Source organism: Anastrepha ludens, chromosome 3 (assembly GCF_028408465.1).
Source record: "Anastrepha ludens isolate Willacy chromosome 3, idAnaLude1.1, whole genome shotgun sequence".
Classification (NCBI taxonomy): Eukaryota; Metazoa; Arthropoda; class Insecta; order Diptera; family Tephritidae; genus Anastrepha; species Anastrepha ludens.
Window position 1 is genome coordinate 125,020,521 of NC_071499.1, and position 26,847 is coordinate 125,047,367.

General features: G+C 34.9%; 1 protein-coding gene across 2 annotated transcripts in view; it reads left to right on the plus strand.

The window, feature by feature from the left end:
* The window catches only part of LOC128859038 (1-phosphatidylinositol 4,5-bisphosphate phosphodiesterase), a 163,199-nt gene that overhangs the window by 28,749 nt on the left and 107,603 nt on the right, over nucleotides 1-26,847 (plus strand). For both annotated transcript variants that reach the window (XM_054095707.1, XM_054095706.1), the window contains exon 3: nucleotides 5,569-5,608. The gene's annotated coding sequence lies outside the window, so the exon portion shown is untranslated. The remainder of the gene's footprint in view (nucleotides 1-5,568; nucleotides 5,609-26,847) is intronic.

Here is a 26,847-nt window from a genome sequence, read left to right on the forward strand (position 1 = left end):
TTATAATTTATTTCACACAAGAGCATACGTTGAATATGAGCTGGAAAAAATAATATATAAGAAATATAATACAAGTATGAAAAATATAATAAATCACGCAAATTCTTTGTGAAGTTACTGAAGGAGACGGGAACTGGTTTATTAAATTTTTCCGGCAACTTTGTGCAGGTTTTGTAGTTGGCTACTTTGCTTAATCTTTCTTAAGCTTATTGAGAGAAATTGTAGAGTCGATGAGCCAACCAGGAAAGGTACTATTCTTCAACTGTTCAGTGATAGAAGTACCATTGGGATACCTATAGCAACGAGCAAGTTAACCCTAGTCCCATGTCGTCCCACTTGGCACCTTATGGGTCGGCGCTTATTTCTATGATACTATATAACGACAAGAGAAAATTCGAAAAAAATCATAAGGTATCTTCTAAGCTTTAACTAAACATATCCGAAGAGATTATTTCCAAATTTTTTAGTTGAATAATATTTTATCATAAATGAATGGTATGAAACATGCACCGTGCAATAGTTTCATAGAAAGCGGGCCGAACACGAACGACCACCGACATGGGATTAGGCTTAACAAATAAGAATAACTTTATCCAAGAGGCCAATACGGCATGGAGAGATGAAGGCACGTGCGTTACAGCTAGGCTACCATAGGTCGTAAGTGAACTTGTAGAGATGAGGAAGAGGAAGAAACCGTGAGTGATGATAAACAGTTCACTATACAGGGCTAGTTTACTGGGGCGGCAGCTCTTGGTCGGGGAAAACCCGAGTCATTCCGTTAACGTAAAACCGGCTAAATTAGAGCAGGCTTTTCAGGTAAATACTTTTTCAACTCTCTTATAGAACTGTCTGTAGTGGAAATGCGACTAATCCTGCGCTTCATAAGGGCCACAAAATTTTTCCATGAAGGAAAATAAATGAGGTTACCGTGTCGCACAGTGGTATCACAACGGACCTGTAAGGTCTAAGTGAGTTGGTCGTACAGACCGACTATCCCCATAATCTAAACTCACCGTCGCCCTTACAAGCTCACTAAAGGTTGGTTGTGTATGACCACCTACTTTTTGCTGTTTTGGCGACTCTTTCTTTGTTTGCTCCGCAGACCGTTGTCTTTTAGGAGCAGCATCCGCCGGTTTTCCCAAGTTGGATATTATTCGTTTGGCCATTCTAACAATTTGGCCTTGTCTTCGGCTAGCTGGTCTGTTGCTAATATTTCTGCTTGGAGGGACGGACATGTTTAGCCGGTCCCGCCGTTCCATAGCAGCCTGCCGGTTAAACCTAGAAGCAGGTGCCGAACCCCGGGTGGACAGGTATGGGGCTACTTTTGGTCTAGGTCTCCAGCCAGGCAGAACCTCAGCACGTGTCGTATAACACCTTGTTCCAAGCAGAAGGAGTGGAGTGCATTCGCTCAACACTGGAATTTATCTAAGCGACCACACTACCATCCACTGATAAGGTCTGATTAGTGATTCGACTAAGCCTCCGTACCACGACAAGCTGCCTGCGTTCGCGGAGGTAACCTAACCTAAGCCTGGTAAAATTTTCTCAGGTACACATTTAGTCACTATTATGAGCAATAATATAAGGTCAATGATTTAAAATTGTATTGCATACTTTTTGGTGCAAAACTGGTGATCTGCAATGCATCAAAAATCTGAGGCAATGTTTTCGCGCTCACGCATTGGTGCTTTTAATTTTCGGAGTTCCTTAACAATTGCGCGCCAACCTAAATCCCATAATCTTCTCCATTACATCAACAGCTGTGACTGGCTGTAGATATCTGCCAGTTGGAGGCAGATTATTAGTGGAAAGGTTATAGAATAACTAACACTGTCTTCCATTTTTCCCCACGAGTGTAGAGCAAGGCAAGGTCTGCCCGCACAGATGCTCCTGTGTGCAAGTAAGGCTGGATAATACAGAAGGTTGCCAGGTAGTCTGTAAACTCCGGATGCGATCGGCTACTTGATGGATTGGACCTCCAGACAGGTTGGGTCTACGCACGGGTCGTATGATAGCTTACCTCAGCCCAGCCCTGAAAAGAAGACGAAGAATAAAGAAAGAAAAGAAAGAAAAATGGAAATGGGATGACCACCTCTTAGTTTCAGAATTTATACAATATATTTTCGTGACATACTTTTTGGGGTGTTAATGCTTGCATTTTCCAAAATGTTCTACTCAACTTTATTGTGTCTCTTTTCTATTTGCCTTAAATACATTTTACAAACTTTTCCATAACCTGTTTTCTTTTTGCTTGTTGGGATAGCCCATTTTAAGGCGCTTAAAAGCTTACACAAATTCCTATTCCATTCATTTTTAATAGAAAACTCCATCTAATTTCGTATTCGTATTTACACATCAACGGATTGAATTTACTGTCGCTACTGTTTCGAATACGTGCCTAACAGCAAAAAACATTCTGTCGAACCCTGAAAGCATGCTACACAAAGTCACAATAATCACACCACCAATGAATAACACTTACACCACAACACCATATCATTTTGAGTCACACCGACAGCAGATGTAAACGAGACAAACAGCCGGTTGTTTGGATTTTCCAAGAATTTTAATAAACTTGCAGGCATACGGTGTGCATGTGGGCGTGTGCGCGCTTGTGTGTGTGAGGAGGCGGGTCTGCAAAAAGTTAACTCTACTAACGCCCCCAAAAGCCAACACAGCCTGTAGTTTAAGCGACAAAAGTGCGTTTACTCAAAATCACATCAAGTGAAAGTAAAAGGGTTAACAAGTTCGAAGTGTTGACGGGGTACTTTGGGCGCATGAAATAAACTGTTTCAAAGCTACTTTTTGTTTATTTGTTTTCTTTAGAATTTTTTATGTTGAGCATACTTTTAGGTGCTGTTTTCGGCTTCTTTGTTTCTTGCTAACTCCTACACAGACCCAGGTTAAAGTTTGCCGCCACACGGGAAATACCGGATGGCAAGTTGAGGGCGAGAGCGCGGCTGTGCTCTGACTAAGTCCCGATTGGGGCCAAAAAATATACTTGTTCATGTATATGTTAGCATGAGTAAATACTTTGGTTTTACTGCTATTTGGATCTGTATTTGGAGTGCTTCTGCTGCATACATTTAGGCTATTTTAATTAAAATTGTGCATGGCTAAGTGAGCCTATTGTTTTGCTACTTAACAATTTATTAACGCTATGTTGCACCCTATTTAACTTGTTTTTGGCCTGCTCCCGAATCCACGCTAAATATAGTAATCACTGACGTCTGCAGCGCAAAAGTATGTAATATTAATTAATTCGACGAAACTCGTGCGCGTATTTCAGTATTGCAATAGCAATTTAATAATAAAATTTGGGAAACATAAAAATAAAATAAAATAATTGACAATTAAATTACACAAATAAGCCTAAAAGAATGCTGCAAATAAACGCTATTTGTGTAAATAAACAAACATTTAAATAAAAATTAAATAACAAATGAATGCTCAATAAATAAATGTGTTTTTTGCCGTTTTTTGTTCACATTCCAGCACAATGCTTATAATAAATGCGCCTTCAAATATGCTGTGTTTTGTATAAATTTAATACAAGCATATTATGCATACCGTTCATTGTTGGCGAATTCCTTGCGTTGTATGCAGTTAATTTTTCTTTTGCCGTCGAGCAAGCATTGGCCTAAAAGTATGCAAAGTATGAAAATGTGTGCTAGGAAAAAAGCTATTTAATTAAATTCCAACTTTAATGCTATAAAATTTCTCGCCTTTGTGCTCTTCTGAAAACATATAATTTATTGCATTAATATCATAATACAATTTGCAGTTGTAAGCAAATGTCATTGTAAGCCAAGAAGTATGCAACACCATAATTATTTATTAACAATATTCCATGGTAATTTGATGGTAAATGCATTAAAGGCTTTTTTGCGCGAAAAAATACGAAATAAAACCGTCCATTTTTCACTGCCGATATTAACTTGCAGGAATTTTGCTCAATAGCCTTAAAAATGCAGTAAATTTAAAATATATTACTAGGTTTCACAGTCTTCAACTCGAAGAGGCTAAAGAATGCAAAATGTATTATAACATTGGGAATTAGCTTACTTTTATAAGCTATTCTGCCTAAAAGAATGCTTGGTTTTTATTGAACTCTAATTATGCAACGCTAATTAAACATATAAAAATGTCTCAATTGCAACTATTCCATACATATCCACAAATTTTCGTTTGAGCGGCTGTAATTTAAGATCTTTTAATAGTTAGCAGCCTAAAATCAGGCAATTACAACTAAAAAAAATTATGATTAAAACAGGCTGCAGAAAACAAATACATTTTTTTTATGTGAGGCAAACTTAGGAAGAAAGCAGGTGACTCCGTGTTTTGCTTTGTAACAAAAAAGGAAAAACTGGCCTTATAGTTATAAACGTAGGCAAAAAATTTGTTGAATACGTTGAGATGTTCTAAACGTCGTTAATATTTCGGCAAATATCGTTGTAGGTATTTTAATTGCACAGATTTTTTGCAAAATTACTACTACACACGATAGCAAATTTCTGTTAAAAAGTATACTTATTTCAAAACGCATAAAAGTATGCAACAGAACTCATAAAGTTATGTGTTTGGGTTACTTTCAGCTCTTAAGGGATTTATTTTTGCACTTTAATTAGGAAAAATTGCGAGCGCCTAAAACTATTCATTAAAAATAAAATAGGGCTTGGCATAATCATTGGTTTGGGTTACTTTTAGCTCTTAAGGGACTTAGAGTGCCTAAAAGTATTCATTAAAAATTTAAGAGTACTAAGCATAATCCTATTAATAGGCCAGTTAGTTCGAACAGAAATAAAGAAATTATTTTTTGTTGTCATCCAAAAATATGCACACTATTATCACTATTTAAACTCAACAGTAAGAGAATTGAGGGAATTTTCAAATAAATATTTTTAATAAATTCCCATTTTTATTTATACAAATTCCAATAAATGAAATTATAAAAATAAAAAATGGTATAATTCGATGGAAAATTTAAGAAATGTGGTTGAGCGCCCAAAAATATTCAATAGAAATTAAAGAGTACTTAGGATAATCATATTAATAAGAAAGTTTGTTTGAACAGAAATAAAGGAAATTTTTATTTTTTGTGCGCATCCAAAAGTATGCAACAAAATTTTAAACTATCAGCTTAATATTAAAAGAACTAAGATAATTTTTAAATAACTATTTTAAATAAATGCCGAAGACCACAGTTGCCAGTGCTTTATCTATTATGTGAAATAATTATAAATACAAATTATAAATAAAAATATAAATATTTAAAATAAATTTCTAATTTTTCTTTATACAAATGCCAAAGAATGGAATAATAAAAATAAAAATAAAATTATAATCGGATGAATAGTGAGACAGAAACTTCTCGCTGCAATAAAATGTGTAATCTGGACTTTTATACGCCTAAAAATATGCAATTCGCAACCAGTATTGCCAAATTTGGCTTACTAAACACAATCAATTTTTGTGTATAAAAATTCCATACTAAGTTTATTAATTATTTATTATGAATGCCATAAATCTTATCTAACCAACTGTTTTACTTTCATTCTGGCATTTCAGCGCGATCAAATGCTACACGGAATTTAATAATATAATTAAGGTAAGTTTTTCACAAACACAAACAAACTGCTATTAAAAGTAAGTACGCTTTCATGCGCATACGCTTCACTGCGCCATAAAATATGCCATAAAATAAAGGATATTTTATTTGCAAATGAAGCAGTACGACACCAAGTGACGCGCGTCATCAAAACGTCGGCTCGAAGCACAAGCAAAAATATAAAAAAAAAATGAAAAACAGCAAAAATAAAAACAAATAGAACAAAGGAAGTGCCAAGTGAAAGCAAAAGTGCGAAAAATGTATGAACGGACCAAACTCATGTAAAAATTGATTTGTTTCTTATCCATACCGTGCTGCAAAAAAAGCACGTGCCCAAAAAAGGGGGGGAAATATCAATAACCTCTCATTTCTTTACTTTTGCTGCTATTTTTACCATCTATTTTTTAAGCAAACTGAAACAATTCGCCTACTTTTCGCTGTACATTGGGCCCTATGAAGTGTATTTGGTTTTTGGCTGTGTATTCAATTTGCTATTTGCAGCCTTTGCGCATTGGCAAAACGAACCACAAAAAATAGGAGAAAAATTAACAAAAATATTGAACAGAAAATAAACTCATGAACGAAGCAGCTTTTTAGGCGCTTGGGACAATGAATTGCCACATGTGGCTTGAAATAATTGTTTGAGGGACAGTGGATATCAAATTTTTGGCAAACAAGCCGAGAAAAGATAATGATTTAGTTTGAGTGGACTGGAGATAGTTGAAAATAGTAATTTTGTAATTTTTTTTTGATTGCGTAAAGGAAAGTAATCAAAACTATTAATTAAAGTTGACTTAACTGTATTTTTAATTCCGAAAATAGCTTAGTGAATTTTTATAGCACAAAAAAATTCTGAACACACATTTTGTATAAATAATTTTTAGTGTCGTTTTACAAAAAAATTTTTCAATTATTGTTCAAATAATATTTAGAGTATTTTTAGAAAAAAAAATTGGCAGTTTTTGCAACAAATAATTTTAGATGATTATTTTCAAAAAATTTAGCAATTTTTGTTTAAATATTTTTTAGTGTCGCTTTATAAAAAAATTTTGAAATTTTTGATCTAATAATTATTAGTCTATTTTTAACAAGAATTTTTTTTGGAATTTTTGATCAAATAATTTTTAGTGTATTTGAAAAAAAAATGCAATTTTCATTCAACTAATTTTCAGTCTAATTTAAAAAAAAAAAATTGGGCAATTTTTGTTCAAATGATTTTTAGTGTATTTTTAGCAAACAAAGTTAGCAATTTTTGTTAAAACAATTTTCAGTGTATTTAAAAAAAATAGCAATTTTTTTTCAAATAATTTTTAGTATATTTTTAGAAAAAAAATTGGCAGTTTTTGTTCCAATAATTTTTAGTTTAATATATTTAAAAAAAATGTAGTAAGTTTTGTTCAATTAACGTTTAGTGTATGTTTTAAAAGAAAATTTAGGAATTTTTGTTCAGATAATTTTTAGTGTGTTTATAAAAAAATAGAATTTTTTCACATACTTTTTAGTTTATTTTTACAAACATTGTTCAAATAATTTTACAAAAAAATTTAGCCTTTTTTGTTCAATTAATTTTTAGCGTAGTTTTACAAAATAAATAGAATTTGTTTTTCAAATAATTTTTAGAGCATTAGGTAGGTAGGTAGGTAGGTTTGGCAGCCGCATCGCACATAGAGACAACGATGCCACTTAGACCACGGAATGGGTCCGTTGTGAGCCGCGGGGGCTGGGCTACATTTCCCTTTCCATATTGCTTTTGACAAAGCGTAAAAGGTTGTTGATACCTAAAGTGTATAGATTATCTATATTCGTTAAGAAGTAGTAGTAGTTAAGTGGAATTCTATCAACCTCTCCAAAGTTTTCAATAGGAAGGAGGAGAGAGATATCGGTCTTAAGTCTTTTGGATGGGTATGAGAGTTTCTACCAGCTTTTGGAATGAAAACAATTTTGACTTGTCTCCACTTAAGAGGTATATGACCGTAGAGAAAGCAACCTTTGAAGATTACTAGTAGCCCGTGTGCTAGATATCCGGCGGCCTTTTGCAGTTCCACCGGGTAAATGCCATCTGGGCCCGGTGATTTAAAAGGTTTGAAACTTTCAATCGCCCATAAGAGCCGATCCTCAGATATAGCATCTATTCTGACTTCACGACAGTGTGCTGTATCTTCCATGTCATGCCCAGTAATGTCTGAGCAGCCTGGAAAATGAGTGCCGAGTAAAAGTTCTAGAGACTCTTTACTGGTTGTAGTGAAGGTACCATCACTTTTCTGTAGCAGTTCCCAATTTTGAGGGCTTCCCGCTAAAATCTTACGAAGTCTGGAGGCCTCAGTTGCCCCCTCAATCTCTTCACAAAAGGATTTCCAAGATTGCCTTTGGGCATTTCTGATTTCCTTCTTATAGATTCTCAGAGCATCTTTATAGCCTTTCCAATCTTCATCGAGACGTGTTTTCTTTGCCTCATTAAAAGCGCTTCTGCTTGTTTTTTGAAGCTTGCTTAGCTCAACCGTCCACCACTTAGGCTTGGGTTTACCCCTCAGTCTTCTTATGGGACAGGCTACCGCCAAGGCAGCATTCATGTTGTAGGTAATCTTGTCAACCAAATTTTCTAGTCCTTCTATGCTTTGTGGTACCACTGATGGACATGTTCCTAGGGTATCCCCGATACAATCTATATACCTTTCCCAGTCTGTTTTCCTGATATTTCTACCAGGCTTAGGTTTCGGTAGATTTTTGCTAACCTCAAACGAGATATATCTATGATCAGAGAAGGAATGTTCGTCCAAAACTTCCCAGTTCCTAATTCTGTTAATCACGGAGTCAAAAGCAAAAGTAGCGTCTAACACTTCCTGTCTATTACTAATGACAAAAGTAGGTTTATTACCTTTATTGCAAATCTGTAGTTTAGTACCTATCAGATAATCAAAGAGACACTCACCTCTAGCGTTAGTATCAGTGCTGCCCCATATCTCGTGATGCGCATTTACATCCGCACCAATAATTAGCTTTGCGCCAAGCTTCTGCGCCTGCGCTACCAGATCTTTGAATATTAATCTCGGTAGCTCCTCGTGGTCATGTGCGAGGTAACAGGAAGATAGCCATATCCGTTCATTTCCCGACTCCAGGCTAATGGTCAATTGATCGGTGTCGCTGTAATTAGAGAGCATGAAAGCATTATTAGTACGCACGCTCTAGAATTACCTTTGTTGCGAGCATACATCAGTTTATATTTTTCAGTCCTTAGTCCGCACACAAGTCCATGTGATACCCATGATTCTTGAATCAGGACAATATGATGTCCACCTTTGGCCAGGTGGATTATGAGGTTGGCGGACGCAACCTTTGAGTGGTGAAGGTTAATCTGAAGAACCCGTAACATCATGGTTACTGGGCTTCCTCTCCACCACCGTTTTGTTGGGCTCATCTGAATCTGACGCCAGTAGCTCTTCCTCATCGGTGAGAGTAGTATCAAGTACTCTATCTAACAAGGAAGAGATACTGCCGTCAGCAGATGCCTTCCGTAGCGCTGTAGCAGTGTTAGGACCGGATCCAGATTCCGCCGTGGGGCCTATCTCAGCTCCAACCGGGTCCTTTAAGTTAGGCGCCTTGTCCTATTTGTAGACCCATAGCTTACTACACCGTCAGATCGCGCCAGTGCGTCCACCGAGTCCTTGCAGACTACGAAAGTAGTGCTTCGGTACTCGCCCTTGGGATCGTCCAGCTTTGTGACCTTCCAAGACGATGTAGGAAGCTCCGGATTGCATACCCGAAGCATTTCAAGGATCCGTTGAGGGTCTGATGGCTCCGCTGGTAACCAGGCCCTAGCTCTTGGTAAACTAGGGATGTCATCCCTTGAAATTACCTCGAGTTTAGACCCAGGCCATACTTCGCCAATCCTTGAGATGGCTATTTTGTAAAGATCAGTGGATCTCTGATCGGCACAGGCAATTAGCTTCACATGGCTCAGATGCCATCCACTATCGCGACAGAAAGGAACTGGTCCAGGATTCTCCTTCAGAATTTGGAAGAAGACGGTTGAGAGCCTGGCTTCCACTTTCTTCCAATTGTCAGGCGAAATAGTGCCGTCAGGGTTGCTTTTATCAACCACCGCCCATAGCTGTTGGCCTTTGACAGCTTCGCTGTATGTAGCTGGAGAAGTCTTGTTGATTCGGGGCTTCTTCAACGTGGTTGGGGTTCAGAACATTAAAAAAAATTAATTTTTTATAAACAAATTCAATAATTTTTTTTTTAATAATTTTTACAAAAAAATTTTGCAATATTTGTTGAAATAAATTTTGGTGTAATTTTACAAAAAAATGTACCGTTTTTTGTTGAAATAATTTTTAGTGTATTTTTACAAAAAAAAAATGCAGCAAATTTTGTTCCAATAATTTTTGTGTACTTTTACAAAAAAATGTTGCGATTTTTGTTCAAATAATTTTCAGTGTATTTTTACAAAAAAACATTAGAATGTTTTTAAAAAAAAATGAGCAAATTTTGTTCAAATAGTTTTGAGAGTAGTTTTATAAAAAATGTTAGCAGTTTTTGTTCAAATAATTTTTCGTGTATTGTTAGAAAAAATTTTTTTCAGTGTAATTTTCCTCGTATATTTCTCGAATGAACACAAAGAAAATCTGCTTCCAAGAAATATGTGTCTTTCTCCACTTGGGAGCCAATAATTCGGCATTCGATAAGCAGCAAATAAAAGCAAGAAATTTGCCTGACCACGCACGCACACCCTTCACTTCAGAAGTGGCGAAGCAGGAACAAAAGAAAGAGCGCTGCATGAAAGGTATTGTCTCGATTCGATTGTTTGGCTTACGTACCCAAAAAGCTTACTTCGCTCACACCATTCCGCATTGTTCGTGCACAAGAAACTCTATACGCTGAGTAATGCAATGTCTCAGTGGTCATTTCAGAGGCTGTAAAGTCCCTGCGGATAACAGCTGAGCTACCTTCATTTCTGCTATTTGTCTCATGTTTTATTTGCGCTCTGGTGGCTGGAACTTCATTATGTATGTGCGTGCATATAAATGAGACCGAAGGCAGTGGGCCGCAAGAAAAAAATTATATAAGGCCTACACGCGTACATATGTATGTAGGTATTTATATACAAGAAACAAAAAATTCTTTTCTGCCGCTTTGTCATAAGCTGTAAGCACTCCGGATAACACATGTAAATTTATGTGTATAAATATATGCAGTTACATATGTTGTAAATGCTCCTAAGTAGTTACATACTTACACACGCTGGTTACTTTCTTGTCAGTTGCTTCGTATCTGTGCGGGTGGTGCGGTAGATTTTGTAGAATATCATTGATAATTCGGTGACTGCGGATGCTGCTCTTACCAACAATCTGCTGTTGCCTGTCATTTTAATATAATCATTTTGGGTCTTTTGGGGGTTTTGACCACAGCAACAGCTGCCGTGCCAGCATTAACATGGCAAATGACAAAAATGAGTAAGTAGTTCGAGTGAATACTTCAAAACCAGCATTGAAAGGGAAACATTACACAAATTAAAATAAAGAACAAAAAAAGTGAAAATCGGAAAAAGAAAATTAGTGAAATAAGCGAAAATAATGAATATCTAAAGCCGTCATACTTTCTGCATTTTAGTAAACTTAAGAGGGGAAATATACGCACATTTTGTTGAGTGAGCCATTTCCATTTTTGTGTTCGCTCAAAGTAGAAAAAGGAAGTATTTGCAGTATAGGAAATATTGAAGCATGGTATAGAATCCTGTACATATTTGGTTGTAAAAGTTAACAGAGCTATAGCAAATGTGTCCTTGCTGCGGTTTTCATAGGTAGGGTAGGTAGATTAGATAGTGAGAGTACCACGATCTCACTGTATGTGGACTGCGAAAAATTAATTTAGAAAATTAAAGAAAGAAAATCCATCTACGACCATCCAGTGCTGCTGATGTAGTGGAGGAGGGAAAAGTGATATAGGCTGGAGAATTGCCTCAAGCTATTCCTAAAAATAACGCCGTTTTCATAATAGCGTTTGCTCTTCGCAGACAATGGCAACTTACGTATGTTTTCTGTCGTAAAACACCTTCGTATGAAAATTAATCCAATCTCCGGAGACGTCACAAAACTGCAATGATTTTCTTTTGCGGCACATCGGAACAACATCACGACGCACACTACAAATTGTGTATTAAGCTTGGTTTAAATAATATACTTCCCACAGCGCTAGTCCACTAGTCCATTATTGTTTGCTATTTGAAAGTCCTATCTTTAGAAAGTGGAAAAAAATGTATTTGAAGCCACTGTTTTGAAGAAAAATTTGTGCGTGCAACGCAAAATAAAAATTCAAGATATAAAAAAATTGAAAAAGATGAAAAGTTAAAAAATCACCAAAGCTGCATGAAACATCCGTGAAACGTGTGTGGATTTCATGTGAAACGTATGTAAAAACTTATAAAAACTGCTTTGGGCATTAATTTCAAGAAATATTTCAGTTTAAGAAATCAATTTTCAGACACAAGAATGTGGATTGTAAAGCAAAATTTTTCGATATTTCAAAAATTCGCTGATTTGCGAAAAATCAATTATTTAAAACGCAGTTAATTTTTAATTTAGGACTTGAGGATTGTGTTCATATGCACCTACACGTATGTATGCGTGTGGATCGTAAAGAAAATTTTAAATTTGAGCGTTCCAACTCAGAAATTCTAACAATAAATGATATTCATAACTCAAAATGAATGTGGATTAGATGTGATAGAAACAGACCTGTAAAAAATCAAATATTGAGGTGCTTTGTCAAAAAAACACATTTTAATATGGTTACATATGGACATATTAAGTATATTGTTTACCTTTGAATCTTATAATTAATTAAATTTTGTTAGTCCAGAAACGCCGGCCACAATTTTGAATTCTGTTTTGGTGTAATTATCGGGAAAGCGCGGCATATCAAAGTCCTGTTCGAGCTACAGGCAACAAGCATCTGTACATGCCATATCAAACTCGACATCTGATCGTAAAAGCGCTAAATTTCAAAATCGCTTCAATGGAACTCAATAATGTACAAACCGATTTTTCCATATTTTTTGTCTAAGAATTTATTAATTTAATTGCCAATTTTATATTTCTATTCAATTGTTATTAATGACCACTGCGGGACGCAGTAATTGAAATATTGAATAGAATGTCTTTCGGTAATTAAACATTTTGTATATAAGCACTTAGATAGCTTTCAGCACATATCAGCTAACCGCTGATGCTTTGGCGGTAAAGCAAAGAAGATTGCAATGAAACGAAAAAAAAATTTTATATATATTTTTTTTTACAATTAATATATGTAAGTAAATGAATCTGCGTCTTACAGATGAAAATGTCTTTGATAAAATATCTACAAGCAAATGCTGCACCACACACATCTCCAGCCACAAATATCTCACACGTAAACAGACAAACAAAAATATAACTTAGCCGGGTATGGCTGAAATAAATTAGCAAATAAATGAAGAACAGATGTGTGAATGATTTAATGCTTACTGGATGTTTTAGACTACATTAGTAGAAGCCAAAAGTGGTGCGGTAGAGGTGTACGACCAGTGAGCGTAAGATAATTTTTTATTCCAATGCTCAATAATAAATGATTATTTCGGATATACGTATATATTTGTGTACACACGCGCACCGTTATACAGGAAACCGGTGGACGCACTTATGCTCTGTGCTGAATGTATGCCATATTGACGCAATTGGCATAGCAAATAACTTGATGAATAAAATGATTGAGGCAAAAAATTGCATGATGATGAGGAAAAGTGAACTAATGAAAGAAGAGTGAAAAGTAAAACAAATATATGTGTTTGGGGGTAAATAAATTGATCCAAGAGTAAAATATTTACATTTAATGCGGCCAGACTAAGTATAATTTTGTGTTTTATAAACAAACATAGAAATAAGTGAATAAATATTATCCGGCATATTTGTGAGTTATATACAATAGTTATAATTAGGTGCAATGCTTTTCGCAGAAAATCATAATTTATACAAGTATATAAATATAAGCGAAACAACAGCAGTGATTCTGGGTTGTAGGCTTATATATTTGCTTAATACTAATAAAGCTAATAAATCACAACTTTAAATAGAGTTGCATTTTGGCAACCAGACATTGATATAATTAAGAAAGTAAACGCATGAAAAGTGTAAAAATGTGTGGATTACATGTGGAAGTTAAGTGGAACATATGCGGAAAATGTCTGATAAATGCACGATAAGCATTATTTAAGCTGGAAATTCAGCAAAAAAAAAAACACATATTTGGCAAAATAACGGAATATTTTTAATAACAATGAAGCAAATTTGCAAAATTTATATCAGAAAAAGAAAAAAAAAATAGAAAGTACAAAACGTCATAGGAATGCTGCTTTGCGCTAAGAAAGTTAGTCATAAAAATCATGCGTCATTTGAAGAAGACACCAAATCGCAGAGTTCATTTACACAGAAATACTAAGATTAAATAAAGAAATTTGATGGAACATAATATAAAACTTTAAAATTTCTGTCGAATTTACTAAACATAATTAGTAATAGCAAACAAAGTTGTATAACAAGCAAACTTTGTAAATTTCATATGGATCCATATGTGGATCGTATGTGGAAACTTAGGGAAAATATCGCACAAGCGAAGATTTTTGTATGCTAGACTGACTGGCTGATAGAAAACTAAGCTCAGTAGTAAGAGGATCATGTAGAAGCTAGCTGGAAGGCAATAATGATATACCAGCTGATGAACAATGAACTGTACTTGTATATACAAACGTTTTTTTTTTAAGTTAGATTGTCCCCAAGAAAACTCGCGCTTGGCTTACTCATTTTATTATTGCTTCGAGACTAGTGTAAAATCGCTATGATCGCCTGCGTTATGAATGCCACCGCTTGCTAAGCTGTGTAATTTTGTTTAGAGTTCAGTAGTCAATGTGACCCTGAGTGTTCAGTTATATTTGGCTCAAAAATGCGTTGCGAGCACTGACAAAATTTCCGCCCACCGTTTAATGTGCTTTAGCAAAAGTTGAACGGCTTAAGGAGAGCTGAGAATATTTTTTCAGTTTTTTTATCATTCTGCCTTTTTGTGTATTATAAACACAGCAGCCAGAGCTTACACTTGCAGCCTGTGGGCATTTATTTATTGGCTGCGCAAACAAAAATAGAAAGTAAAGCCCGTAACATTCACGTTCGTTAATTTCCTATTTTCTTCATTAGCACACTTTGTCAGATCCTGCGTCAAATCACAAGGATTAGATTTGTCGAGTAGCTGTTGTACAACTATTGTTTTTTTCGACAGTTACTAGGCGCAATGAATATCTATTTAATTAACGTTGAAATGGACGTGGGCGACAAAAATATACTACTCCCTTATATGTGTGTTTGTACACACTCACATACACACACTCAAACAGAGTGACGTTCGTACGCATTTAATTCACAACAGGGAACTATAAATTAAAAGGTTACAAGCCGAAAGTTAGTAATGCTTTGATGAACAAATCACTTGAGTCGCTGAAACGTAGCCAAATGAATAGCCACTGTGTAAGCGGCTGCTGTTAACGTCTTTCTGTTGTTGCTTTTGTCTGGTTACTTGTTTCTTTGTTGCCGTCTGTTGGGTCAACTGTGCTTGTTTGCTTGTCAATTTGGCTGCTCCAATGGCAACGCGCCATAGCATAGTATAATAACCTCCTCCCTCCCTTACCCAGAGTGCCGAAACATTTGGTGCAGAGGAATGGTGCGACAGGGCGTATGCGTGCATGTTGTGCTTTCGAATTACTGCTGCGTATTTTGCGCGCTATGGTTCTTGTTTTGGTTGCGTTGTGCGTGTAGCTACATGTGCTAACAAATTTTGTGCTGTTGATATTTGATGTTTTTCTTTGCTTTCTTTGTATGCTTCCTTGTTTGCATGACATTGAGTAGTGCTTTCTGAGGGAGGCTCATTCAGCCTCGCACTCACAATTCCACCTAAAAGAACTATATCTTACACAGGCATTTATCCATATTTTTCCTGTCACTTGTGGGCGCATTGAATTGTTGGGGCATTGAATTGTTGTAACAAAATAAACAGTATTAATGCAAAAACCATGCTAAAAACGGGTAACATTTGTTATAAGCCAAATTTTTTTAATGCCATACATATCTACACATTTGCATATTTATTAAAATAAAGGTTGAAATTGTATAGAAGGCGCTCTGCTCAAAAGCTTCAAGTTTTGTTCATTTTGGGAACAACTTATTTTTAAACCGTTGGAAATGTAATAAAATATAATACAATTTTAAAGGGGGAAAATATGTTTCGTATGTGGATCGTAAGTGTAAATTGAAAAACGCTTCAAATAACGCAGAGCAAACTAAACGTGATACAGAACGCATGTGGATTATATGTGGACTGCATGTAGATTGCATGTGGAACGTAAGCATAAACGTTTGAAAATACGAATACTACAAGAAATTTATTTATTTCATTTGGAATGCATGCGTATAATGGCGAAAAAAAGGCAATGCATGCAACAACTATCAAAAACTGGTCCAATTTGTTTGCATGTGGGAACTGTATACAGAATAATGCGTGAAATTTCTAAAATTACATATAAAAATAAACTTAAAATCGAAAACGGTGCACAGAAACCATATAGAACTCTTGTGGATGGCTTGTGGAATGTATAAAAATATAACCGAAAATGTAAAGCCCAACTTGGCAGCGTAAGTCCAAACGTATATAACAAAAGAAAATGTGAGCCGTATGTGGAATGCATACGAATCATGACGAGAAATACAAACGAACACCTGGGAAAAGCTATACAAATTGGAACATGTAGAATATTTTGGAAAAAAACTGCACGTTTTAGTGATGATTTATGCCTCATTTCTTGACCCGGCAGTTTAACCACTTATTCATTTATTAATTATTATAGTGTGACGTGCGTGTATCTACAGCTCCAATTTGTGGTCTAGTCGTCTTTGACGGCTTAACACCGAAAAGACAATTTTCAAAACGACATGTTCATGGGCAAACCACTCGCCTAGTCACTTCATTTACAAAATTTCAAGCTTGAATTGAAAGATGAATGATGACGTACATATACAAACAAATGCAAGTAAAATATACTCGTACATACAGAAAGTATCATACATAAAAAGTACTCCTTACTTATCTTTAAAATTACAAATGCAAAGCTTTTGGGTTTTGTGGTAAGTGCGCACATGTTCCCATGAAGGAGAAGTTGCATACTTACGTAAATATGTGTGTGGGAATTTTTAAAGCAATTAAACCACAAACCATGTATTCGTATAAATTTCTTCTTAAATAAAATTAGAAAGGACTTTTACTACGCATTTGCTTTCCTTTCGAAACATTATTTTGATTTGTAGTTAATCAAAGTCAACTGGAAATAGAGTGTAATTAAGATCAAAATGAGTTTTCATCAAATTAGCTGCAAATTAATTAATTTGTGTGAAATATACAGCGCATAGATTCACATCGTATAGCTCTTTTCTCTTGAAATCCTTTGAAACCTTGAAAATCCAGCCAACATATGGACGAAGATCCATTCTACCAGCAGCCACCATGGCGTATATATGGCATTACTTTGGCATGAGTGCATAAATAAAATGTTAATCATACGCCATGTGGGGCCAAATGAAAAATAAAATGCACAAGTAGAAAAAAAAGAAAAACAGAATAATGCAAAGCGGTGCAGGCAAAAAGTGCACACAAAAGCAAATAAAACAAAATACTGCGCTTCATTGACGCACGCATTGACAATCCGAGTGTGGGAAGAAGAAATATGCAAAACAAAAAACGAAAACAAAATAAAAAAGTAGATAAAAAACTAAAAGTATGCACTACGAAAAATGTACAATTGCAATCGAGTGTAAGTAAGGGTATGTGTGCATATCTAAGTATGAGCGCTTTTGTTGTTTGTAAGCCGCTTTGGGTCATGAAGAGCTGGCACAGTAGGCGATATGTGAAGGTTGAAGGACGGAAATTTGGAATGAGAATTTATAGACTTTTATACGCATACATATGCATACGCATAAAAAATGCATACACACATGCTAGCTTTCATTTTTTATGCTGAAATGCAGTGCGAGCCACCTTCCCTCCTTCTATTACACGCGTACGCATAGGTTCCACGGTTTGAGCGTGCACGGTGAGTTTGTATTTGAGTTCTCGCAATGCGAGGTTTAGCAAGTGTGAGAATAGTAAAGTTGCGTTTATGGGTGTTAAGCTGCGCATTTTGCTCTAATTTTCAATACCAACAACAATGACTTGCTGTTATTTGCCAACATTTATATTCATTTTGCTAGAGCGAAATTGGAGCGCAGGCGAGGACTTAAAGTGGGTAAAATATCAACATAGGACAACAAAGCAAGCGAATAAATGTATTAACAGCGGTACACAATTACATATGTATGTATGCAAATAAACACCAGCTTGTGCTTAAATTTCATTGATAAATGCATTCGAGCGATAAGAATATAGGTTTTAGAGAAACTTTTTGTGGGTAGTTTTGCCATTGCTTCACTTTTTTTTTAATTTTAGAATTCTTTTTGTAAATGAAAAATGAAATATGAGTGCAAGTTTTGCAAATTATGCGCATGGGAGTCTAAAGCTCGACTGCTTTTTAATTAATGGTATTTTAAAGTATTTAAGAAAATATTCCTATGAAAAAAGCTGGCGGATTTCAAAAGCCAGGAGCTCAAGAATTAGGGCATATGTTAGAGTTAGCTTATCACGCTAGCAATACCATGAATATGGAAAAAATCAAGTGGATCGCATATGGATCGTATGTGCAATGTAAATAAAAATGTGATAAAATCCATAAATGCTTGTATATACCACTTGCCTTCCTTTTCAAGAATATTACTAATATAATAAAATTAAGCAGATGTTGCTTACTTCAAGCACTTCATCGCAAAATGTTAAAAATTTAAAATGTTTGATATTTTTTTAATTAACTGCAAAACACTTTTCGCACAATTTTTACACCATTTTGACCTAAGCGCCTTCAAAGCAATGTGCATGCACATAGAAGTTTGCTTTTATAGACATCGCCAACTCACGACTTCCTCACACATCTGCGCCTATTGCGCTGCCCCGACCATTGTTTACTTAACGGCGCGCATTAATCGCTTTTATTATATTAACTTAAATGGCAATTAAAGTGATTTATAAGTGTTAATTGCCGAAATCACATAGTAAATTTACAAAAACCGAACAACATACACACATACACGCGTATGAACGGAAATATTAATGTATGCATATATTGTAAATATTATGCGAGCATCCAAGCTATGTACATATATATATATACATATGGTCAAGTGTGAACATTTTGAATGGGAAGGTAAGCGAGAAAACCAAGAAGACATTTGCAATCAAAAGCTGGCGAGGCTATAAAAGAATGCCACTAAATACAAAACAAAAAAAAGGTTGTTTTTCTTTGTTAGCTATGCATTACTATCTATTAGGGTGAATTGAAGTTTTTTTGGATTAAAAATCGTTAATAAATGCATGTAGAAAAAGATTTAAAGGTTATAAAAAACAATTATCAAGAATCTGATATGTCTTTCGGACCTCTCTTTAAACAAGTGCCACCAAAATAAGATTTTAAGTTAGTTGAAAATTAAAGGAACTCAGAAAATTAAAGTATGTGTTAGAGTTAGCTTATCCCGTTAGTAATATCACGCAGAGTGCAAAAATAAAGTGGATCGTATGTGGATTGCATGTGGAACGTAAACAAATATATGATAACATCCAGAGATGCTTGTATATGGCACTTGGCATGCTTTTCAAGAATGTTAACAGGAATGTGGTATGAAAATTTGGAGCTCTCTTTAAACATTTGCTACCAAAATAAATTTTTTAAGCAGGTTGAATTCAAGGTGGGTAGATTTTAATTTTCATCAAACCTCAAGTAAGTTTTATTCACAAGTTAATAAAATTTCCCGTTTAACTTTTATATTTTTTAATTTTTATTTTGGTGTAAAATACATGTTTCCTCCACATTGTCTGCAGTAGAAACCACTCACCCTATAATATGTGTATCCTACACCCACATATGTTTATTTCTACTTTCACCTATGTGTGCTTGTTTGCTTTTTTCCAGTTGGCGTTTTGTAAACATAAAGGTGTAAGTAAATATAGTAAAACTTTACATCTGCTTATAGTCGCACAGGTAATTTTTGATATGTATCCAGCCATAAATTTTTATGTGCAATAAAATCGACAAAGGATGTTTATATATTAATCAAAAAATTCTTTGTAATAGTTTTTATGGCTTATGCTTTTGCTGTAATAAGGTTCTGTTTTTCGTTTCGCAAACAATTACTTGTAGTTTGAAAGAAACTACCACACTTTTGTTTCGTACAAATTCCTTTGGAATACATTAGCACAGATTCTGCGTGTGAATGGAATTAAAATTTATCAGGCTCTGGCTGCAGCATTTCCATACCGGGTTAGGGAAACTGGAAAATATTTTTAGAATTTTAGCGCTTTATTTTATTTATGTAATAGTTTCCGTTTCGGTAATTCGATATCCGCTGAGCTGCTTAAAGCTCTTGATAGACATGCTGTAGAATCAATTCATAAGCTAATACTCCGCATTCGGAGAGAGCAAAGTATCCTTGAAGGCAAATTATATGTGGATCGTATGTGGAACATAATTTAAAAACATTTAAAATGCATTTTTGAACTAAGGTAGCAAATTTTTGTTCAATACGTAATGTATGTAGCAATAAAAATGCATATTTTCTCGTTAGCGGCATAAATTAAAACCATCAATAAACAAAGCCATCATTTAACAAAGGTATCTGCTTCATTTTAACAAAACATTTGTTATTCAGAAATGAATGCCTGTCATAAGTACTGCATCAAAAATTCCCAAAAATTTACAACCAGCACCGAGTGGTCGATAGCACTCGGTACGAGAAAAATTTCGCTAGATAAATTTATATTTTTGCCTCTTGCTTTATACTTTTAATAAACTATTGTGCATATTTTCTGGCCTAAATGATATGCACATAATAAAATACATACTTTATTATTTGCTAATAAATAACTATGAATTTGCGCTCTTAAACAAATCACACACGAATCGAATGTATGTACGTATGTATTGAGAAATTTAAATTTTCTATTCTACTATCTTTAATTTTTTACAAAACAAATGCTGTTGTGTGCATTTTTGTTTAGTAAAATAACGAACTCGCCGTCGCATCAGACTCTTGGTAAAGTAGACTACTTCCGGTCGCACACATATACATATATATATTTGCTGTTGTACAGAATTATTTATGTGCTCATACATATGAATGTATTTATCTACTTATACAAATATATGGCTGTACACTTACATATAGGGATTTTTTCGGCTTTTCGCTAAATCAAATAGAATTCAAATTGCTCGCTGCGAAGCACGCAGAATGTGTGTGAATACGAAATTGAATTCGTTATATGCACACGCACACAATTTGTTTATATTGAAGAATATCTAGTGTTAATCAAGTTCGTTGTAAGCAACTGCTCTCGCTATGCGTGACTGACTCGCGTAAAGTTTTTAAATTAAAATGTGTTCAAGAACGCATATTTTAAGCCAATTGAGTGAAGAGCTGTTGTTAAATGAATAACTGTTTGTTGATCGGTGCTTATGTTTAGGAAAAAATTAATCGAAAACTAACAAAAATTAGCATTGAAATCTTTGGCTACTATATGAGGGCTTGCAGTTGCTAAAACATAATTTTTTGCATGGGGAAAAAATGTGGAACGTATGTGGACTCCCAGTAGTTAAGTCTTGTACGGTGAACAGTTAGCGCTTAGCATTTTAAATATACCCAAAATGGCGTTGCAAAGCTTGGAATAGTGTGGAACGCATGTGGAATGCAGAATAAATCTACATGTCTTGCATAAATTTAACATACTTTGCAATTCTGTGGCGTTGAGCTAGAATTTAGGTGGTTTTTCTTTCTTTGTTTTGTATTTTTTTATTGCTTTTACTATTATTTTCTCTTTTTTCTCCTACTCTTTTGACCATTTTTCGGCGCCCGATTTTATTATTTAAACGTTATTCGCATTCTTTTAACTATTACCTTTGAACGCTTAACTTTTTACACATTGAGCGAGAAAAACACTTTTTACACTTTGTGTGCCTTTCTGTTTTACGCCTTTCAACGTATTTTTAGACGCATTGTTTGTTTTATTGATTTTTTATTTCTCTCGTTTCCGCAATTAAATTGGTTTTTGCTTAACTCCTTTTACCTCTCAATTCAGTCTTTGTTGCCAGTTTTTTTCCAACTCCTCATATATCTTCATTCCACCCGCCAATCCGCCACTCGGTCATACAGTGGGACTGTAAAACAAACAGTCATCTTATTTATCCGCCATTCTCTGATTTTAATGAGATTTTCACCGCAGCTTAAGAATTCACACGAAATAAACTTTTCACTTCAATACAAATGAGCATTTATTCGTGTGTGTAAAGTGTGAATGGCTGCTGTCTTTGTATGAACTTTACTTTGTTGAAGTTTTTAATGGCAAAAAACTCAACAAATTATGCTCGCGTAATGCCTTGCCAAGCGCTGAAGGGTGTTCTTGGTGGCTGATGTGATTTTGTGTAATTAGGTGTATTTTTTGCGGCTGCTTGCTTTGTTGTTGTCGATGCTGTTTTTAAGGTTTGCGTGGTTTTCTAATGAAATTATCCTTTAATGACTTTTCAGCCGCCGAGCTACAAAAGCACAATTACTAAGGAAACAATTATTGCTTTACTCAAAGTATTGCACCCCAAAAATCTACTTCTTAGCGAATTAATTACACACTCACAACCACTACATATATACAACCAAAAAAGAAGACATGTCAAAGGCAATGACATCACTCATTCAAATGAATGTCAAATATAAAGCTAAGCCGCAGAAGCACTAAGCGCTTTAATGGTTAGAATACAAAGCTCATAATAGCAACCAAATATTTGTTTTGTTTTTCGAAAAACAAAAGAATAAATATGACGGCTGAAATAATCAACGTTTGGCATCAAATTAACATAATTGCGCATAACACCTAAAAATAGGCAACGTCATTAGATAAGGTCTCGCTTGTTGGCAATCGATTGATGTGCGGTCTCACGTGCTAATCAAGTGGAAGTAATGTGCAAGTGAGAGCAACTAATTCCAATTGCTTAATTAGTGTTGTTAAAGTAATTATGCATAGTTACAATAACACTGTTAGCATAGCTACTAACAGTTGAGGTATGAGCCTCTAAATTACGGCTCGGCTTTTTGTGACGGTGGGACGCACACGTGCAACACATGATTAGCCAAATCGACATGATTTATTAAACGATGATGGCAAAAACAAATATTTAATACACACATATTTGTGCAAACGCTTAACTCTAGTTTATTCATAAGTTGAAAAAAATTTATTTTGCCTAAAACAAAAGAGCAAATTACATTACACTTTTTGTACAGTGTAAATAAAAGATAAGCTGAGAAAATTAAAAATAAATAATAAACAGAGTAAGCAAAAAGCGCAACGCACACACTCTCAGGCGCAGTGTGGAGTAAAAATGGAAATACTGAAGAAAGGCGCCTGCAAATGTGCTGCGTCAGGCTCAGATCCATTCAAACAGTCAACTCGGTAGCAGAAATAACACAGACACACAGAGAAGAGAAACTCTCATCTAAAAATAGACTTGAAACTTTTTTGGTTGACGGCACAATTGTTATATAGCCAACAGAGACGATAAGTTGGAAGGTGTGTATGAATAGAAGCAATGAAATTATAAAGTTCAGAAAAAAGTTTCGAAATACAGAAGCTAGTCAAAACAGCAAGTGATATATTTAATGCTTAGTGACATGAAAGTTTAAATACAATTTGTGTTAGTTCATGAATGTGAAAAAGCCATTTAATCAGAAAATAGAATAGAAAATAAGAATGCGTTTCAAATTCAAGGAAAAGAATATTTAGGCAAGTATTTAGGTATTACGTATTTAAAGAGAAATGCGCCTTAAAGTAAGCTTAACGTTTTAAACATTTTTTATATTTTTCTAAGCTGGACAAATTTTAAGTCCTTAAAATTTTATTAAAATATTTAGAAATATAAAATAAAAGGGTAAATCTGCTTCAAAAGCTCAGAAAACTTACACAAGATTTTTTGCGCTATTTAAAGAAAAAATGCCTAAAAGTATGTTAACATCAGTTTTTATGTTTATAGTTATTGTGAAATTGCAAGAATCAAAAAGTTTTTGTCTGCTATTTAAAGAGTAATTGCCCAAAAGTATGTTAACATCTGTTTTTACTTTTTATATTTATTGGGAAAATCCCAGAATTTCTAGGACTATGAATAAGTTCGTGCGGTTTTTTTTCGAAATTTGAAACTTTATTGACGTAAAATGGTTACAAATTTAATATTCAAAATATTGTCCATCGCTTACTACTACTTTTTCCCATCTTTCTGGCAATTCACGGATTCCCTTTGTGAAAAATTCGGTCGGTTTTGCCGCAATCCACGAATCGATCCATTTTTTGACTTCATCGTAATTACGGAAGTGCTGGTCAGCCAGGCCATGTTGCATCGATCGGAAGAGATAGTAATCGGATGGCGCAAGGTCTGGACTATACGGCGGGTGGGGTAGGACATCCCATTTGAGCGTTTCTAAGTATGTTTTGACCACTTGTGCAACATGTGGCCGAGCATTGTCATGTTGCAAAATAACTTTGTCGTGTCTATCGGCGTATTGCGGCCGTTTTTCTCGCAGTGCTCGGCTCAAACGCATCAATTGTCGTCGGTAGACATCCCCCGTAATCGTTTCATTCGGTTTCAGTAGCTCATAATACACAACACCCAGCTGGTCCCACCAGATACACAGCATAACCTTCAGGCCATGAATATTCTGCGCCGACGTCGATGTTGAAGCATGGCCAGGGTATCCATACGTTGCCCGACGTTTTGGATTGTCGTAATGGACCCACTTTTCATCGCCAGTCACAATTCGATGCAAAAAACCCTTTCTTTTGTGCCGTTGAAGCAGTTGTTCGCATGCCATAAAACGGCGTTCAACGTCTCTTGGCTTCAATTCATACGGCACCCAATGGCCTACCTTTCGGATCATTCCCATGGCTTTTAAACGTTTGGAAATGGTTGATTGATCAACTCCCAAAGTTTTTGCAACCTCTTCTTGCGTTTGAGCCGGATCTTGATCGAGCAATTCCTCCAATTCGGTATCCATGAACTTTGGCGGCGCACCCTCGCGTTCTTCGTCTTCCAAGCCAAAATCACCACTTTTAAAGCGTGCAAACCACTTCTGGCACGTTCGCTCAGATAGAGCATGCTCACCATAAACTTCCACCAAGATACGATGACTTTCGGCTGCTTTTTTCTTCATATTAAAATAATGAAGAAGAATTCCCCGCAAAAACACATTATTTGGCACGAAATTCGACATTTTCAAGTGTGGTAAAAATATTGTTGTTTACGCTTCAAATAAAAAACTTATACTGACGTTTGTGCCTTACGACAGTAGCTCTCCAATGAATGTTTGGAAATGTGGATCGATGGAATAATAATCAAGTTACGCCATCTGTTGTAAAACCGAAACGAACTTATTCATAGTCCTATTAAAAAAAAAAATTTGAGCTAATTTGCCTAAAAGAGTAATTTGCCTAAAAGTATGCTAACATTTTTGATAGGAAAGTTTTGAGTCTTTAGGATTGTATTCGAATACTTGGAAATATACAATTCGACATTTTCAGCGACCGCAAAGAATTATTATTATACAAATCCACTTCAAAAACTAGAAAATTTACGCAGAAATTTTTTGAGCTATTTAAAGAGTAATTTGCCTAAAAGTATGCTAAAATGATTTTATTTTTTATTTTTTGTATAGTTGCGGTTCTCGCCGTTGCTAACGTGCAAAGATCGAAAAATCTTCCACATAATCTTTCTCTCAAACACCCTAATTTACGCCTCATCGGATATACGAGTATTAGACTTTAGAAAGTTCTAAAGTTTTTGAAATATTTTCTTGTTCTTTTGATTTGATAAAAAACTAAATTCAATTAAATTTTGGAAAAGTTTATTCATAGAAAATAAGAACTTCCTAAATTAAAACTACCAAATTTCGTAATCGAGGTTTTAAATTGTATAGGAGTTTTAAAAATTGTTTTTGAATTAGGTTTTAAATATTTAGCCAATTTCTAAAGCCTCTAATTTTTTTTAAGATATATAATAAAATCTTGTAGCGGCAGGCTAATTATCTACTCTGCCAGAAAGTAAAAGAGATTAACGAAACCAGCGCAAGACTGAGTCTTGTCGAGGCCCTATGCTCCCGAGTGGAATGAACAAGGAAAAAAAAATATATATAATAAAATAAAAATTTGCAGCACAAGCAGAATTTTGAAACGATATTTTAAATCTGTCACCTCTTTAAATATTTGTAAACGATTTTTTTAAATTTAATTAATACAACAGAAATTTTTTGGTTAAAATTTGCCGAAAAAGAGAATTGAATATTTTCGGAATTTTTCTTAAGGATCTTCCGGTTCCTTAAAAAAATATATGCTTTATATAATATAATATAATATTTCAAAAGCATTTGTATTTCTAAAGTTCCTTAAATATTTTTTTATTACCAAAAAAGAAAAAAAAACTGAAGAAATCAGCAACTTCTGGCTTAGGCTTAGTTTGCGCTTCAATGGGTGTAATTTGAATTTTTAAAATACTTAAATGCTTTTTTTTATACAATAAAATAACAAAACCCAGCAGCATTAGATTTAATTGGCGCCTACACCCCCATTGCGTATTTGGCTGAGCTTCTCCTCCAATTTGTGGTGTGCGCCATGATTCTATTCCACAAAATGGCTCAGTTTTACGCAGCGAAAGTTTTGCCATTGGAATATGAATTTTTTCGAAATTTGGTAAAGTCGAATATTTTTTTATATATTATTAGTTTTATGTACTTTACATATTTTTAAGCGTAGGAAAGTGTGTCAGCGTCTTATGTCTCATTGGCACATATGACACATTTTATCGATAGCATATTTTGACATCGATTCATCTTCTATCTGCCCATTGGCGGTCTCAAAATGATATCAAAACGTCGCTTTAGTGCTATTTGAGGAGTGCCTGACTGGGACTTGAACCATTTCGTCTACCTACCGAGAGAGTCAGATGGTAATCGTATATTGCTATTGGCTATAAGAATATGTTAAGTGTTAAATGAATAAATGGC